This window comes from Chiloscyllium punctatum, chromosome 36 (genome assembly GCF_047496795.1).
Source record: "Chiloscyllium punctatum isolate Juve2018m chromosome 36, sChiPun1.3, whole genome shotgun sequence".
In the NCBI taxonomy this organism is placed as follows: Eukaryota; Metazoa; Chordata; class Chondrichthyes; order Orectolobiformes; family Hemiscylliidae; genus Chiloscyllium; species Chiloscyllium punctatum.
Window position 1 is genome coordinate 63,470,120 of NC_092774.1, and position 16,223 is coordinate 63,486,342.

Below are 16,223 nucleotides of genomic sequence, written 5' to 3' on the forward strand. Positions count from 1 at the left end.
GGCTGGACCCGCGCCCCCGCACGGTCCTAGTGCAACTCCTGCATTATAAAGAAAAACAGTTAGTGATTGAAACAGCAAGAAGATTGGTAAGAGATCCAGAGGCCTTAATGCACAAAGGCTCAAGAATGATGTCTTTTCAGGGCTTCTCAGGAGCCTGGATTAAGAACAGAAGAGCATTTGATGAAGTTAAGAGAAAATTAAGGGATCTGAACATTCAATATTCCTTGAGGTACCTGGCCGTGGTGCATTTCTCTCATGGAGGGACGGTATATAGTTTTGATTCAGCAGAAAAGGCGAAGCGCTTTGTGAATTCTCTGAATTAAAGGACTCAGGTCGGGGTGAAGGCGGGACATCATGACAGACAATGCTACTTTTTGCCCCTTTTTGTTGTGGTTATCGGCTTTATATGTACTGCCTTAATGTAAAACTGGAATTATTTAGTAAAACGGTCAGTTAGGTCTTGTCTGGGGCCTTTTTTCACTGCTGTCCTTTTGTTTTTGGATTGAGGGTGGCTATATCTGTGGTTAAGATGTATGGAGAAGGCGTATGGGGAGATGGGCATCGATTGTTAACTCTCAGAATGTAAATAATATGTTTTTTTCAATCTGTGAATTGCCTGGCGCTTGGGGCACAACCTCAGCGGGAAGGAGCCGGGATGGTGGCAAGAGTACTGCTCACAATGTGGTCTCATCTACAATGGGGAAAATGAAGCCTAAAACTGGGTGACTGCTGCACAGAACATCTACGTTCTGCCCGCAAAAAGAACCTGAGCTTCCAGTTGCCTGCCAATTCCACACCCTCCCCTGTTCCCTGGCCAACATCTCTGTCTCAGGTTTACTGTAGTGTTCCAGCGATGTTCAGCACCAGCAGAACGAAGAGCATCGAATATTTCACTTGGGGACCATACATCCTCCGGTCCCAATATCGAATTCAATAATTCTAGGGCCTGAAATCGTTAGTATCCTCGTCCCTTCCACACACACCAAGCCTTGTTATCACACAGTCTGTCATTACACACTACCTATTATTAGCCACGAACAGTCTCCATTCACCCTCCCACACAGATCGTTATCAACTCCCTTTCCTGTCCAACAGTTCTTCCCTCGCTTTGGGCTGTGTCCTGATCTATCATTTACTGCATCCGTCTTCCTCCCACAATATCTCCTGCATTTTAACCAACGTTTTCCCAATCACCATCAGTTCTGTGGAAGGGTCACCGGCAACTCCTGTTTTTTTTGTTTCTGATATACAGCATCAGCAGTTCTTTCAGCTTTTTATTGAGGTAGAGTTGGAAATCGTTTCGAGAGACAGAAGGAGACGGGGGAGAGACAGAACAGACATGAACTGTTAATCTCCGTTGTTATTCAAAACGTAAAATCATTGCGGCGCGATCACTTTCCTTAAGCATGAATAAAGCTCACCAGTCGTTCATGAGCTTGTGGCGCAACGGTGGCGCGTCTGACTCCAGATCAGAAGGTTGCGTGTTCGAATCACGTCAGGCTCACTGACGTCGACTTCTTACATTTCAAATCAAGAAAGGAGCACGTTCACTCCGGATATCTGTTGAGCCAAGTCTTCTTTACGGAAACTTTCAATCACACGTGAAGCTTTGCTGTCAGTTTGATTTGTGAACACTGTGTCAGGGAGGTGGTGTGCCTATTGTTTGGGTAAATGCTCAGCTCCCCCAGTTCATCACGGGATTTAAACACAGCCGCCTCCCTCTGGGCAGCCGCTTCGTTCAGTCGGTGACAGCGCGGTGTGAATAACATAATACCGATATTTTTACAACATAATCCAGAGACTCCCAGCTTTATGTTTCAATCTATCAGGAGAGTGACAGCGAGTGCAGATAGAAATGTTTCCCACCAACAGCAAATTCTTTCCTCTCACTGGACACAGTTAAAATTATCGTTATTCAACAGAAGGAGCGGAAACTACAGTCTGACGGCCTCTCTCCACATTAACGGTGAGACTGAATTTTATAAACGGCGTCAGTAAAATCCAATGGCGGACACTGATTTGGTTCAATCGATTATTTTGCCAAGCGTAATTCATCAAGGGGTTGCTGCTGTGTGAAACTGCGTGAGGAATTAACGCAGGGCCTCCTGCGCATGGAACACACCGCAACTGATGTGTTTCACCTTCACCAGTTTATTCCTATCTCGGAGAAGAGAGGTTTGATGATTCGGATCATAGCAGCCAGAAAGAGATCAAGAGAAGAGCACTCAGACCTTCACAAGCTTGTCACCACAGCTGGGCCATCGTGGCCCGTGTATCAGTATGGGACAGTAATCTGCATCTTCTGACTGGAAGCACAGCAAATTGGAGTGCAGGTGGGACTATCACACAGGAGAAAACGGCTTCATCCTATCAACTGGAGTGGCTCCCAATGCGCAACTCCGCTCACCTCAACTGAATAACTGTCAACAAATTACTCAGTGATTCAAAGGAATACTCCGTTTTGAATCTGCATTGTGGCATGTACCTTCGTGAATGATGTCAAAACACCTTCATTGATGTGATGGAGTATCCTGTTGGGCAGAATATGTCCGTTGTCATATTTCCTATGTTCCATTGATCCAACTCCGGTTTCACTCAGAATCACAAAATGCGCAGACTGAGGCCATGCAGCCCACCTTAGATCTGCTGGTTCAACAATTACTTCACTTCCCCGCTTCCTGAAGTATCACCCTCAGAATTGAGCGTAATACAGGTGGAGGTTTCATTCAGACACGGATTGCGCGGGCGAAAAATCTGCAATACTTGTTCTCACTTTCAACACGTGTTTCCCTTCGCCGTGTTCACTGCAATGGCAGCTCCGCGCCGTCCCTCATTCAGGCAGTCCGATCTTATTTAACGAAGCGGCTTTTGAGAAAATTCATCGGGCATTTTTGCTCAGGTCAATTTAAGGATTGATGGTTCGCCTGGGATCGGAACGCGGGAACTCTCACACGGCTGCATATGCTCGAAGACCCAAAGCTAGAATCATATCCTAGAGTAACGAGCCACCAGCCATGGGTACAGCCACCTCCCAAAGCAGCTGAGAACAGGAGAAGACCACTCAGACCTCCAAAAGCACGTAACTTGAATAGTGTGAGTTTCGCGACAGTATCGGTACGGGGCACTGAAACACTCAGGAAGCCGTTTGAAAGGCAAGATGCAGAACAGAGTACCATCACAAACGAAGGTCGTTCAAGGAGGCAGTGAACAATAGCAGAGGATGGTTTCGATCCAACGACTTTTGGGTTATGGGCCCAGCACGCCCCCGCTGCGCCACTCGGCTCCTACTCTCGGCGCGCCGCTCCGCTCCAAAGGCCCCTTCAGCCTTTCGTCTGGCGCGTGGCATGCACGTTCGAGACTGATGTCAAAGATCTTCACTGCTGTCGTCTGATATGGTGTTGCGCAGACGTATGGAGGCTGTGTAAACATCAACTTTTTCTAACTTCCCACATTCTCTTGTGATTTCACTCTAAATAGACGCCATGCGGCCCACCTTCGCTCTGCTGGGTCGACACAGTAAGTACACGTGGGTCTCTATTCGTATCATTCTCTTGCCTTCTCCATGTAATTCTGCAGATTATTACTTTAAACATGATCACCGAATTCCCGTTTGCGTCTAATGAATCTGCCTCTTTGTCAGTGTCAGTTAGGGATTTACTGACCCCAACCACTCCCTGTACGAAAGCATTCTTCCTAATGTCACTTTCGGTTCTTTTCCTCATGCCTTTAAAACTCTGCCGAATCGTTGCCGATCCTTTCAGGCGTAGGAACATTTTGACTACATTACTTTCTCTGTCTAGACTTCGCATGACTTGAAAAGCTTCAATCGGGCCAGATTTCAAACTTCCGTACTCCGAAGAGAGCTGTCCCAAATTTCCAACCGACCCTCATCGCTGACATCCCTCAAACACTGCACGACTCACGTCAACTTATTCAACGCTACCTCCAATCATTTCACTTCGCTGCTTTCTGTCCCATTGGTCCTCCAGGGAGCCCAACCTCGTTTTACGAAGGTGCTTCTTGAGAAAATTAAACAAGCACTTTCGCGCGATTCACGAAACTCAGGCTCGTCCGTGATTTGAACCCGGGATCTCTCGCACGTCTGCGTCGACGAAGACCCAAAGCGAGAATCATACCCCTAGACCAACGAGCCACACGGTCGGCGCACCGGCGTCCCTGCCCCCGCCCTACCTCTTGAACCAGCTGAGTCTTGCTCGGAGTAAAGTTCCAGTTGACATTGAACAGGCTGGGGCTGTTTTCTCTGGAACGTCGGAGGTTGGAGGGTGACTTTATGGAGGTTTACAAAATTATGAGGGGCATGGATAGGATAAATAGGCAAAGTCTTTTCCCTGGGGTCGGGGAGTCAAGAACTAGAGGGCTTTAGGGTTTAGGTGAGAGGGGAAAGATAGAAAAGAGACCTAAGGGGCAACCTTTTCACGCCGAGGGTGGTGCGTGTATGGAATGGGCTGCCAGAGAAAGTGGCGGAGATTGGTACAATTGCAACATTTAAGAGGCGTTTGGATGGATATATGAATAGGAAGGGTTTGGAGGTATATGGGCCGGGTGCTGGCAGCTGGGATTAGATTGGGGTGGGATATCTGGTCGGCATGGACGGGTTGGACCGAAGGGTCTGTTTCCATGCTGTACATCTCTATGACTGTATGAACAGCTGCTTCTCATTCTGTCTCTCTGCTGCCGTTTGCCCGTCCCCAGGAACCGGGCCCTCTCTACTGGCAGAAAATTAAACCGTTTTCTTTCTCAACTTTTCTCTGACACCGGAGTGACCAGTGACAAGTATTGCCCTCCTCAACATAGGGCACAGAGAACCGGAGAAGACCCCTCAGACCTCCACGAGTGTGTCATCTCAACTCTGCATACTGGGCCTGTGTATCAATGTGAAATATTTACGTCGAAGTTTTTTGGGAAGCAGATCAGAAGGCGAGGTGCACAACAGTGCGCCGTTATGCGGGAAAGCTGCTAAACTCGACATTGAGTGAATAGGGAAGATGGTTTCCCTTCTGGGTTATGCTCCCATCGCGCACCGGCAGACATGTCGCCGACGAACAAATATTAACTCTGTCTAAATTGCCACATTCTGTTTTTACGAACCGTGATTTCACTCAGAAGCACAATTTACCTGCTCCCTCCAGAATATCCTTCCAGGCTCGAACATACCTTCCAGGTGAAGCAGCACTTTACCTGCACATTTGCCGCAACCTATTCTACTGCATTCGCTCGTCCTCGTGAGTTTAAATCTCTGCCGAATCACAATAGATCCTTTCAGGCATGGGAGCATTTTAACAGCATTATTTCCTGTTTCTCGGCCCCTACTGACTTGGAAAACTTCGGTTCTCCGAGGAGAGCTGGCCGAATTTTTCAACCTACCTTGATTGCTGACATTTTTACCTTATTCCTAAAACATCGCACCACTCACGTCAACCTGTTCAACGCGATCTCCAACCATTTCACGTCCCTGTTTTCTGCCTCTTTCATCCTCCAGACAGCCCAACCTCGCTTCACCAAGGTGCTTTTTGAGAAAATTAATGGGGCATTTTTGCACAAATCAAGTTAAGCGACGCAGCCTTGACTGGGATTTGAATCTAGGACCGCACACAAGTCTGCACAGTTAAAGAGTCTATCTGGGATCATGCCCCTAGACCAACAAGCCAAAGAGCAGCTCTTTCCTCATTCACCACACACCTCTTGAGCCAGTTGAGACTTGCTTAGTGTGAAATACATTTGACATTGCTCTCTGAATTGCAAGAGACGAAGAGTTTCCAGAACAGCTGCTTCTCATTCTGTCTCCCTGCTGTATTTTGACCCCGTCCCCAAGAACCCGGCTCCCTCTACTGTTTCGAAACTTTTCTCTGACACCTGAGTGGCCAGTGACAAGCATTGCCCTCCTCAACATAGGATACAGTGAACAGGAGACCACTCAGAAGTTGTCACCTCAACTGTACACATTGGGCCAGTATATCATTGTGAAATATTTATGTCGAAGTTTTTTGGGAAGTGGATGAGAAGGCAAGGTGCAGAACAGAGCGCCGTTATACGGGAAAGCTGCTAAAGACGACGTTGAATGAATAGGAGAGAACGGTCTCTCTTTTGGGTTACGGTCCCAACACGCACGCGTTGTGCCATTCTCCTGCATTGCTCGGCAGTTTTTCCAGAGAAGTATTTAGCTTTTCATCTGGCGTGTGGCAGGCACGTTTGAGAATGACGTCAGGAGATCTTCACTGCTGTCGTGTCATATGCCGTTGTGCAGACATATCGTCGATGTGCAAAAATAAACTCTGTCTAAATTCCCACATTCTGTTTTTCGAAATATGATTTTGCTCAGAATCACTAATTTTCAAAACTCGCAATATTCAAACTTTAACAAAGTGCTCATAGAAATGATCAGTGAACACCTGGAAGAAATTCTTCCAAACTTACCTGGGGAATTTCGCTTTGAGGGGTCTTGAACTTTAAGTGGAAGGAAGGGAAGTTTGCCTCGAGGCTGTTTAATGTGGAGATGTGTTCCCCATGTAAACTGGTCGTAGTTAACCATCCCAGTGCTTCCCGATGCAGGGCTGTTTGACCCCCAGGGAGGTTTACTTGTAGCAACTGGAGTGAATCCAGAGAGGGAGCAGATTCTGCAAAGGTGCTCAAATACTTTCTATCTCTATTTTAGGTATTTTCCTTGTGTATTCCCTCAGTTTGGCACGTATGCAGTTTGCACCCTGGAAAATGACTGCTTTTTTCCTCATGTTCGCAATTAAAAGTGTAGTTTCTCATGGAACTGAGCCGCATTGAAAGGAGTGTCATATTGATATATATATGTACACGTATTTAGTTTAGGATTAGATTAGATTTGAATTAAGTTTTCCTCTAAACACACCTGAGCCTATCTGGCTGCATGAGGGATTTCAGGTTTCTGTGTGCTGGGTATTATGTGATCAGCAGGCATCTGGCAAACTACAGGAACTACCACCTATGTTATGTTCGTTTAAGTGTACTGCCAATGATCACTTATTTTGTGATTTTTTTTCCAGGAAGACGTGCCGAAAGAAATCTGAAAACAAATGAAACATCAACTTCTGACAGAGCCGCTTGATTCATTGGGACTTGAATATCAGCAACCATTCCAATCAAGAAGACATGGTTGCTTTTGTTTGCTTGAGAGATTTTGGACACTGGTGTGGCAGGAAGAACACTGAGACACCGAGTGAGGGAGATTCAGTGCGCTGACTGTGAAAAGTGCTTTACACCATTTACTCAGCTTTGGGGAATCAAAGTCTCATCCCTCACAGTGGGAAAGACTATGTCCCCGTTCTGATTGTAATTTCAAACCCAGACCAACACAAGGAAAGCTCCACCAATGGAGAAATTTTGGAAATGTGGGGACTGAGGGAAAGGATTCCCTTCCCCATCCGTGTTGGAAACCCACAGACGTATTCCCAGCGGGGAGAGGCCATTCACCTGCTCGGTGTGCAGGAAGGGCTTCAGTCGGATCAGCCATCTGGAGACGCACGAATGGGTCCACAAGTGAGAGAAGCCATTCACGTGCCCCATGTACGGAAGGGGGTTCACTCAGTCAGCTGCACTGCTGACCCACCAGTGGGTCCACACCGGAGTGAGGCCGTTCACCTGCTGTCAGTGCCGGAAGAGCTTCACCTGCTCCTCCCACCTGTGAAGGCACCCGCGCGTTCACGTGCCATCGCAGGGGGGATGGAAGGAGCGATGGCCGAGCGCCGCTAACAACCCAGCTCTGGGGATTCTCAGGTTCGAATCCCGTCGCGGTAGATGGCAGAATTGGGATTCGGTCAGTAATCTGGACTTCAGAATCTAAGGATGAAACCGTTTTTAGAGGGCAAAAACCCATCTGATTCATTCATGTCCTTTTCAGTGATGGAAACTGCCGTTGCGCGAAAGGATTCACTCAGTCGTCCCAGCTGCATGCTTTACCCGGCTGTACGAAGGATCCAGTTACAAAGGGACAACTCAACGAACCAATAATAAAGAAAGTGTGGTGGGGGGAGTGGGGGGTGAGTGTGCGCACTTTGAGCTTGAGGTGCTTTTTTTTTAAGAAAAGCTACTTTTTGTACGCCTTGTGATGTGGAGATCTGAAGCTGTAACAAAGTTGGGTCGCAGTAAAGGTTACCTGAACTTACTGCCAGGCTTAAACTATTTCAGAATCCTGAAGAGGAGTTGTTGGACTCGAAATTTTAACTCTGCTTTCTCTCCACAGATGCTTCCAGTCCTGCTGAGTTTTTCCAGTGTTCTCAGTTTTTGTTTCAGATTTCCAGCATCCACAGTTCTTTGTCTTATTTATCAAATTCAATTCTAGCCCTTCACAAGTGTCTGGAACTTCATCTCCCTGATCTACAAACTGTTCACTTACCCTAGAAATGACCGCTACCTCCTTATCAAAGTAGACCCCTTTGTTGCAAAATGATTGTTCAATTCTGTGACCAAAATTATTGCATTCGTAATTACTTACACCAGGGACTCTCAATATCTCAGGCCAGAGCACAGCTAGATTGTTTCAGACAGTACATTTATGTGATTTGATGCAATTCCCTATTCCTTACTTTGCCAGCGTGTTGCTGGGAATGGAGGGTTTGAATTAAGAAGAAGCTGGGACATTTTTCCAACAGAGCCGAGCAAGTTGACAGATAACTTTATCGAGATTTTTAAAATCAGGAGGGGTATAGATAAGGTGTCATTTCCAGGAGGCTCAGAATATTTTGTTGCTCCAGAAGGTGTAAAAGGGGGTCAAAGCTTCAACAGATATCGAGCAGAGCTGAGAACAGACAACATTTAACTCTGTGGGAACAGGGAGATCAGAGGACAGAGAAATCAGGACCTGAAATCCGAGCTGACACCAGACTACCATGTTATCAGTGCTTTGATTAGCAGTGCCCACCCTCTACCTTTACTGAGCCTCTCACTCGACTTGAATGCCACATCTCCCCTCGATATTCTGGATCCAATCCTTGTCATTCTGAAGCCATATCTCTGTAAGGAGTCTCAGATCATAATTATTCTCTTCAATGTGTGCAGTCAATTAATTCGCTTTTTTTACAATGCAGCTTTTAGTTTTATTTTTTGTGATGGTGAGAATCCAGTTTTGATTGCTAGTACATTTATTCTCCTTGTCCCTTTCTCTCATTCTCTGGTGTTTGGTTTCCACATCACTACATTGCTCACTGCTCTTGATTTCGATTGGCTATGCTAAATTGCCTAGTGTCCAGGGATGTGCAGGTTAGGTGGGTTGACCATGGGAAACGCAGGGTTATCGTTTCAAAGTAATAGAAGGAGTAGGCCATTTGGCCCATCGACCCTGCTCCGCCATTCATTACAATCATGGCGGATCGATCAATAGTCTCAGCTCCTCCTAATTGCATTATCCCAACTTCCCTTAATTCCCTTACCACGCAAAAAAAACCCATCCAACAGTGTCTTAATGAAGCTGCCTCGACTGCTTCTTTGAGCACAGAATTCCATTAATTTACCATTAACCGCATAGGTCCTGCCCTGAGTTGCCTCATCAAAATGCAACAGCTCATATTTGTCTAAATTAAACTCCATCCACTACTCCTTGGCCCATTGGCTCATCTGATCAATTATAATTTATATTAAACTTTCTTTCCTACCTTACTCCCTAAAAGCTGAAAATCTCCATCCCACACTCTCACCCTCCATTCTCACTTTGTTGAGTCTAATCACGGATGTCCTCATCCTGAAGGGTTTGATTCATGCTGATTAACAGGCCCACATTCAAGGGAGATCTAACTGAAACGTACAGAACATTGAACGGCCTGGACAGAGTGGACATTGGGAAGATGTTTTCATTGGGAGGAGAGACTAATACCCATGGGCATAGCCTTAGCATAAAGGGAGAATGGAGATTAGGAGAAACTTCTTTAGCCAGAGAGTGGTGAATCTATGGAATTCATTGTCACAGAAAACTGTGGAGGCCAGGTCACTGCGTATGTTGAACATTGTGGTAGAGATGTACAGCATAGAAACAGACTGTTTGGTCCAACTTGTCCATGCTGACCAACTATCACAACCCAATCTAGTCCCACCTGACAGCACACGGCCCCATATCCCTCCAAACCCTTCCTATTCATACACCTACCCAAATGCCTTTTAAATGTTGCAATCGTACTAGCCTTCAACACTTCCTCTGGCAGATCATTCAATAAACGTACCATTCTCTGCGTCAAAAAGTTGCCCCTTAGATCTCTTTTGTATCTTTCCCCTCTAACGCGAAACCCATGCCCTCTCCTTCTGGACACCCCCACCCCAGGAAACGACTTTGTTTATTAATCCTATCCATGCCCCTCATGATTTTATACACGTACAGTTACGACGTTCAAAAGACATTTGGATAAGTACATGAATACGAAAGGTTGGAAGGGTTATGGGCCAAACACTGGTAGGTCGGACGAGTTTAGTTTGAGAACATACTCAGCATGGACTCGTTGGATGAAGGGTCTGTTCAGTACTGTCTGACTCTGTGACTGATCTGTACTGGTCTTAAAACCATTTTCTTACCTTCCCCTATAAGCATCCACTTCTTTGGTGTTCAAAACTCAGATGAACTTCGCCTTGAATATGTTCAATGACCCCACTTCTGAACTCAATTCCTCTTCGTAATATACCACTTGCCTTGCTCATTGCCTGCTGCATCTGCCCGACAGCTGGCATTGACTGGTGTGGAGGGACTCTGAGACCCCTTAGTACATCCATACATCATTCCTGATGAAGGGCTTGTGCCCGAAACGTTCACTGTCCTGTTCCTCAGATGCTGCCTGACCTGTTGTGCTTTTCCAGTGCCACATTTTTCGACTTTCACCTCTAGTCCTCACTTTCTCCACATTCCAATATATAATCATTTTAACAATGCACTGCTTTTTTTTTAAACAGCAAAGGCTATAACTTCACATTGCGGAACTGCACTTGCCATGTGTTTGCCAATTGAGACACAGACCTGGACCAACTTCGGGAAGAGGCAAAAGACTGAGTTCTGAACAAAAACCGTCGTACACTCAAAACATCGGCTCTGTTTCCCTTTCCACGGATGCTGCTCGACCCGTTGGCTTTCTGCAGTATTCGCTGTGTTTGTTCGACACAAATGCTGCTTTCCATTAAAGAACTTCAATCCCTGTCCTCTGGTAACTGACCCTAGTCAGTGGCAATAGGTTCTTCTGATCATTAACCTGCCCATTCACACCACGTCTTCTCCCATCATTGCCAACAGCCCCTGGAAATCTCCAGTTAACCTTCTTTGCTCCAAAGAGAACATTCCCAAACTTGGGATTGGAAATTGCTCATCCCTGGACATGATGCAAATGTTACAATGGGGAAGAGGTTTTGTCAAAATATCGTCAGTTAGCAGGTGGAAAAATGTTCAGGAAGTAAAACAGAAATCCCAGTCTCCAGCTTTGTGAATCTTTCGAAACTCTTTGGGAAGTGGAATTAGAGGAGAATGAAGGATGAACTGACGGACTGAGCAGAGACAGTCCAGACACCATCCCCTTGTTTAAGAGGCTGATTGACTCTGATATTCTCGGGACCTGAACTGACCCGAGACATTGAAATAATTCTCTGCACATCAGGAATTCAAACCCCTTCTCGGCTCGGCGCCAATGAGAAAATTCAGGAAGAGGTAAAACACTGAAAGGCTCGGAGGGCGATGGCCCCGGTGGTGGAGAGCTCGTTCCTCGTGACATGGATGTGCCTGCAGATGGTGGGATCAGGCTGTCCCCATGTCTCCACAATGAATGTCCAAGGCTTTATTATGGAAAGTAAAACTGATAGAAGACAATGGTAATTTTGGGCGGGACGGGTTGAATTATGAATTTATTAGTAGGTTCCTCAAAGACACTGTGCAAGCAGCTCTTGCACCTGTCTCTGTGGCGCAATTGGTCAGCGCGTTTGGCTGTTAACCGAAAGGTTGGTGGTTCGAGACCACCCAGAGTCGGCGTGTTCCTTGTTCTCGCTCCTACCGCTTTCTTGGCTGCGAAAGTGCACGTTTTTAATGGTGTCAGGAAAATGTTTCCCAAACGGAAATCTATTCCACTGAGGCAGCACAAAGGGGTTTCTGAATTGATTGAATTTCGAACATAAATGACTGCGGATGCTGAGAATTCGAGACAGAAAGCGAAACTGCTGGAGAAACTCAGCAGGTTTGGCTGGACCTGGATGAGGAAAAAAACGAGTTCTGAAATGTTGTCTCTGATTCTCTTTCCACCTGCGGAGTTGCTCCTGCAATTTCTGTTTTTGTTTTTAACTGAACGTCCATTTCATCTACCGGGATGAAACACGCAGACTCGCCATTTGCAGATATTTAACCCTTTCGAAACCTGAGAAGTGATTGAATTCAAACAAACTCTGCAAGGATTCACTTTTTGTCAGCTCCACAGGCAGAGAGATCTGGGAAATGAAGCTGTCAGTGTGGTTCTGTATTGATGGGCCGAGTGGTGAATGCGATGGACATGAAATCCATTGCGGTTTCCCCACGCAGGTGTGAACCCTGCCGACTACAGTTGAGAAACGACGTCAAAAAGAAAGGGAGATTGCTCCACGGTTTTTTTAAAGATGCAAATCAGTGGAGGGGTTGAAGTATTTCAATCACATTGGGACTGGTCGGGAATCTGTAGCCCACTGCCTGTCAGGGTGGAACAAGCAGATACCCACAGAGCTGCTATTGAGGCGATGAGCCAAGAGTTTGGAAATGAGATCGAACAGTGAGGGGCGTGAAGTCGTAATCGAAGTTAAGCAGGCACCTGAGGACAAAAGTGTTTTATTTGCCAGTGAAAGATACTGCTTCACAAAGTTGGGATTATGGAAGGGAAGCAGTGACGGTGATTATCTTTGGCTGTTCCTCTTGTGAATGTTCCCATTGCTGCGCATGTCCGTGTTAACGTCAGAACTCTGCAGCATGGCGGTGTCAGGTCCGCACAGTGCCAGGGGCGCAATGGATGACGCATCTGACTCCACCTACCTGTTTGAAATGCAGCTCACAGCTTCTTCACACACCCCAATTAATCTTTCTCATTGTCCTGAAGCCGGCATACGGTTTGAATTCCCGAACTGCGGGAATGAGACTCTTTTCACTGTGTCGCGTCAGTAAGTGTCCCTGAGAACATCAGAGTCGTCACAGCGCTGTCAGAGGAGGGGGAGCTGAAATAGTCCCTCACGCTGCTCATGGGCACATTTCACTTTCCCCAACTCACCGCCCCAACCACTGTGGCTCTTGGGAGTGGAAAGGGAACAAACACCAAAACCCAGTCTCAGCTTTGTAAATCTTCAGGAAATAAGAAAACTGTACATCCCTTCGGGTCTTCCATCCTGGGCTGACAGCGTTGATTTTAAATGGCTGTCCAGTCAGTGCCGATTCGTTTTGGCTAAAAAAAATCTTCCTTTTCTCATCCCAGCATTTCTTGCTACAGAGAACTGTGTGGCAGAGTTCATGTATATATTTCCTTGTATGGTATTTTGTAAATTACATTCGTTTGCTGGTTGTTTGTATCGGGTATTTCAGGTTCATTAGCCGCTGTTTAAGTGTGTTGGTAGGTTTGTGGGCGACCATGATGCTGAGAGGGTTGATTTGTCTAGACATCATTTCCCAGATGTCTTTAATGTAAAGTAATGTGGCTAAGGTTTCTGCAGACGTTATGTCTGCTTGTGTCAGTTTGTTGATGTGAAATCGGCACACTGGGTTTATTGGGTAGGCAAAAGTGAGGACTGCAGATGCTGGAAACCAGAGTTTAGATCAGAGTGGTGCTGGAAAAGCACAGCAGGTCAGACAGCTTCCGAGGAGCAGGAAAATCGATGTTTCGGGCAAAAGCCCTTCATCAGGAATAGAGGCAGGACCCCTCCAGAGTGGAGAGATAAATTGGGGTGGGGTGTGCTGGGCCAAAGGTAGCAAAAAGTACAATCGGTGAATGGGGGAGGGGATGGAGGTGACAGATCAGAGAGGAGGGTGGAGCGGATAGGTGGGGAGGGAGATTGGCAGGTAGGACAGGTCATGAGGACAGCGCTGAGCTGGAAGGTTGGAACTGAGGTAAGGTGGGGGGGTGGGGAAATGAGGAAACTGGTGCAGACCACATTGATGTCCTGGGGATGAATGTATCCGAGGCAGAAGTTGGGACGTTCTTCCTCCAGGCATCGGGTGGGGAGGGAGCGGCGATGGAGGAGGCCCAGGACCTGCATGTCCCTGGCAGAGTGGGAGGGGAGGTTGAAATGTTGGGCCACAGGGCGATGGGGTTGATTATTGCGGGTGTCCTGGAGATGTTCCCTCAAACGCTGTGACTTGACTCTGCGACGGGGCTCCAGTCTCCCCAATGTAGAGGAGACCGCATCGGGAGCAATGGATACACGAAATGACATTGGTGTTCGCCTTCTTCCTTCCGTGACCCGGGTTCGACTTCCGGGCAGCAAAGCAATTTTCAGGAGAGCTGTCAAACTTCTCCCGTATATCCCTGGTGGTCTAGTGGTTAGGATTCGGCGCTTTCACCGCTGCGGCCCGGGTTCGATTCCCGGTCAGGGAATCATTTTTCAGTGTGTTGCATGGCTATCCATTCTCCTTAAAAGCGCTGGACAGTTACTTATTTGTCTTCGTAGTGACTGGGTGCTACAGTGTGTCGTGTTTCGTTGAAATAGTGCCCTCGTTCAGATTTGTTTGTATGCGTAGGGATGATTACTTCTGTAGCGAAATACTTGGTTCGCGTGTGGTGTTTTCCTGTAGAGGCTGTTTTGATTTTACCATTGACTGTTCGCTCTACTGTGACATCTAGAAATGGCACTTTGTTGTTGTTCTCCTCTTTTGTGAATTTTATGCCAGTAAGGAGATTGTTGATGGTGTTGTACGTTTCCTCTAATTTGTTTCATTTTTTGATGACAGAAGTGTTTCATGGGTATTTCGTTGATTTATTTGTAGGGCTTGTTACTGAATATAAAGTGGGTGGTAACCACGAGGTTGACAGTGCTATCTTTGCTGATGAAGTTGGTGCTGTGTTTTTGTCTTTAGTTCTTCGAGTAGTGTCTTCAGTTTTCTTTGGTCACGTTGATGTTAATGGATGTGAACAGGGCTGTTATGTCAAAGGACAACATTACTCCATCCTCTTCTATCTTCGTGTCTTTGGTGTTCAGGAATTCTTGGATGGAGTAAATGGAGTGGCATGAATCTTCGACTTGGTGTTTTAGTCCTCAGTGGAGGCCTTTGACGAGTGTGTATATTGGTGTTCCAAGTAGTGAGACTATGGCCTGAGGGGGGCTCTTGGTTTGAAAAAGAGGAGAACAACAATAAACTGCCATTCTTAGATGTCACAGTAGAGCGAACAGTCAACGGGGAACTTCACACTGGCATCTACAGAAAAACAACATACACAAACCAAATACTTAACCACAGAAGCAATCATCCCAACACCCACAAAAGAAGCTGCATCAGGAGATTATTTCAACGAGCCACTACATACTGCAGCACAGAGAAACTACGAAGAGCTCAAGAGAAATAAGTATATGGTGCATTGAGGGAGAACGTGTCCCCAATAAACCCATTCCGCCGATTTCTCATTGATGCTTTCAAGCTGACTCTCAAAAATTCGGTTTGAACCTCCATTCTTTCCTCTTTGTTTTTTGTGGGTTTTGAAAGCTTTCCCAATCCTCTGACTGAGTATTGGAGTTGGGAAGTTATGTTGTGGTTGTACAGGACATTGGTTAGACCACTTTTAGAATATTGCGTGCAATTCTGGTCTCCCACCTATCACAAGGATATTGTGAAATTTGAAAGGGTTCTGAAGCACCAATAGGTCCACAGAGGGGAAGCGGCCCTTCTGCTGCCCTGAGTATGGGAAGGCCTTCAATGATTCTGCTGCCCTGCTGACGCACCAGTTGGCCCACACCGGGGAAGGCTGTTCTCCGGCCCCAAGTGCAAGATGGCCTTCAGCAGGTCTTCCCACCTGCTGAGACACCAGTGGGTCCATACTGAGAGGCCGTTCTTCTGCCCCAACTGCAGGAGGGGCATTGCTCTTTCCTCCGACCTACTGGCCCATTGGTGTGTCCACATGGTGGAGAGGTCGTTCAGTTGCCGTATGTGCAGGAAGGCCTTCAGCAATTCCTCTGCCCTGCTGAGGCACCTGTCCATCCACACTGGGGAGAACCGTTCTCCTGCGCCGAATGTGGGAAGGTCTTTACCTGCTCCTCCACACTGCTGAATCACCAGCTGG

At 46.8% G+C, this 16,223-nt stretch overlaps 2 non-coding genes across 2 annotated transcripts; both read left to right on the forward strand.

Moving 5' to 3' along the window:
- The first annotated feature begins 1,432 nt into the window (after positions 1 to 1,432).
- trnaw-cca (transfer RNA tryptophan (anticodon CCA)) lies at positions 1,433 to 1,504 on the forward strand. The gene has a single exon. It is a non-coding gene; the product is annotated as a tRNA-Trp (tRNA).
- A 12,970-nt stretch (positions 1,505 to 14,474) lies between these two features.
- trnae-uuc (transfer RNA glutamic acid (anticodon UUC)) lies at positions 14,475 to 14,546 on the forward strand. The gene has a single exon. It is a non-coding gene; the product is annotated as a tRNA-Glu (tRNA).
- Positions 14,547 to 16,223: the final 1,677 nt, after the last annotated feature.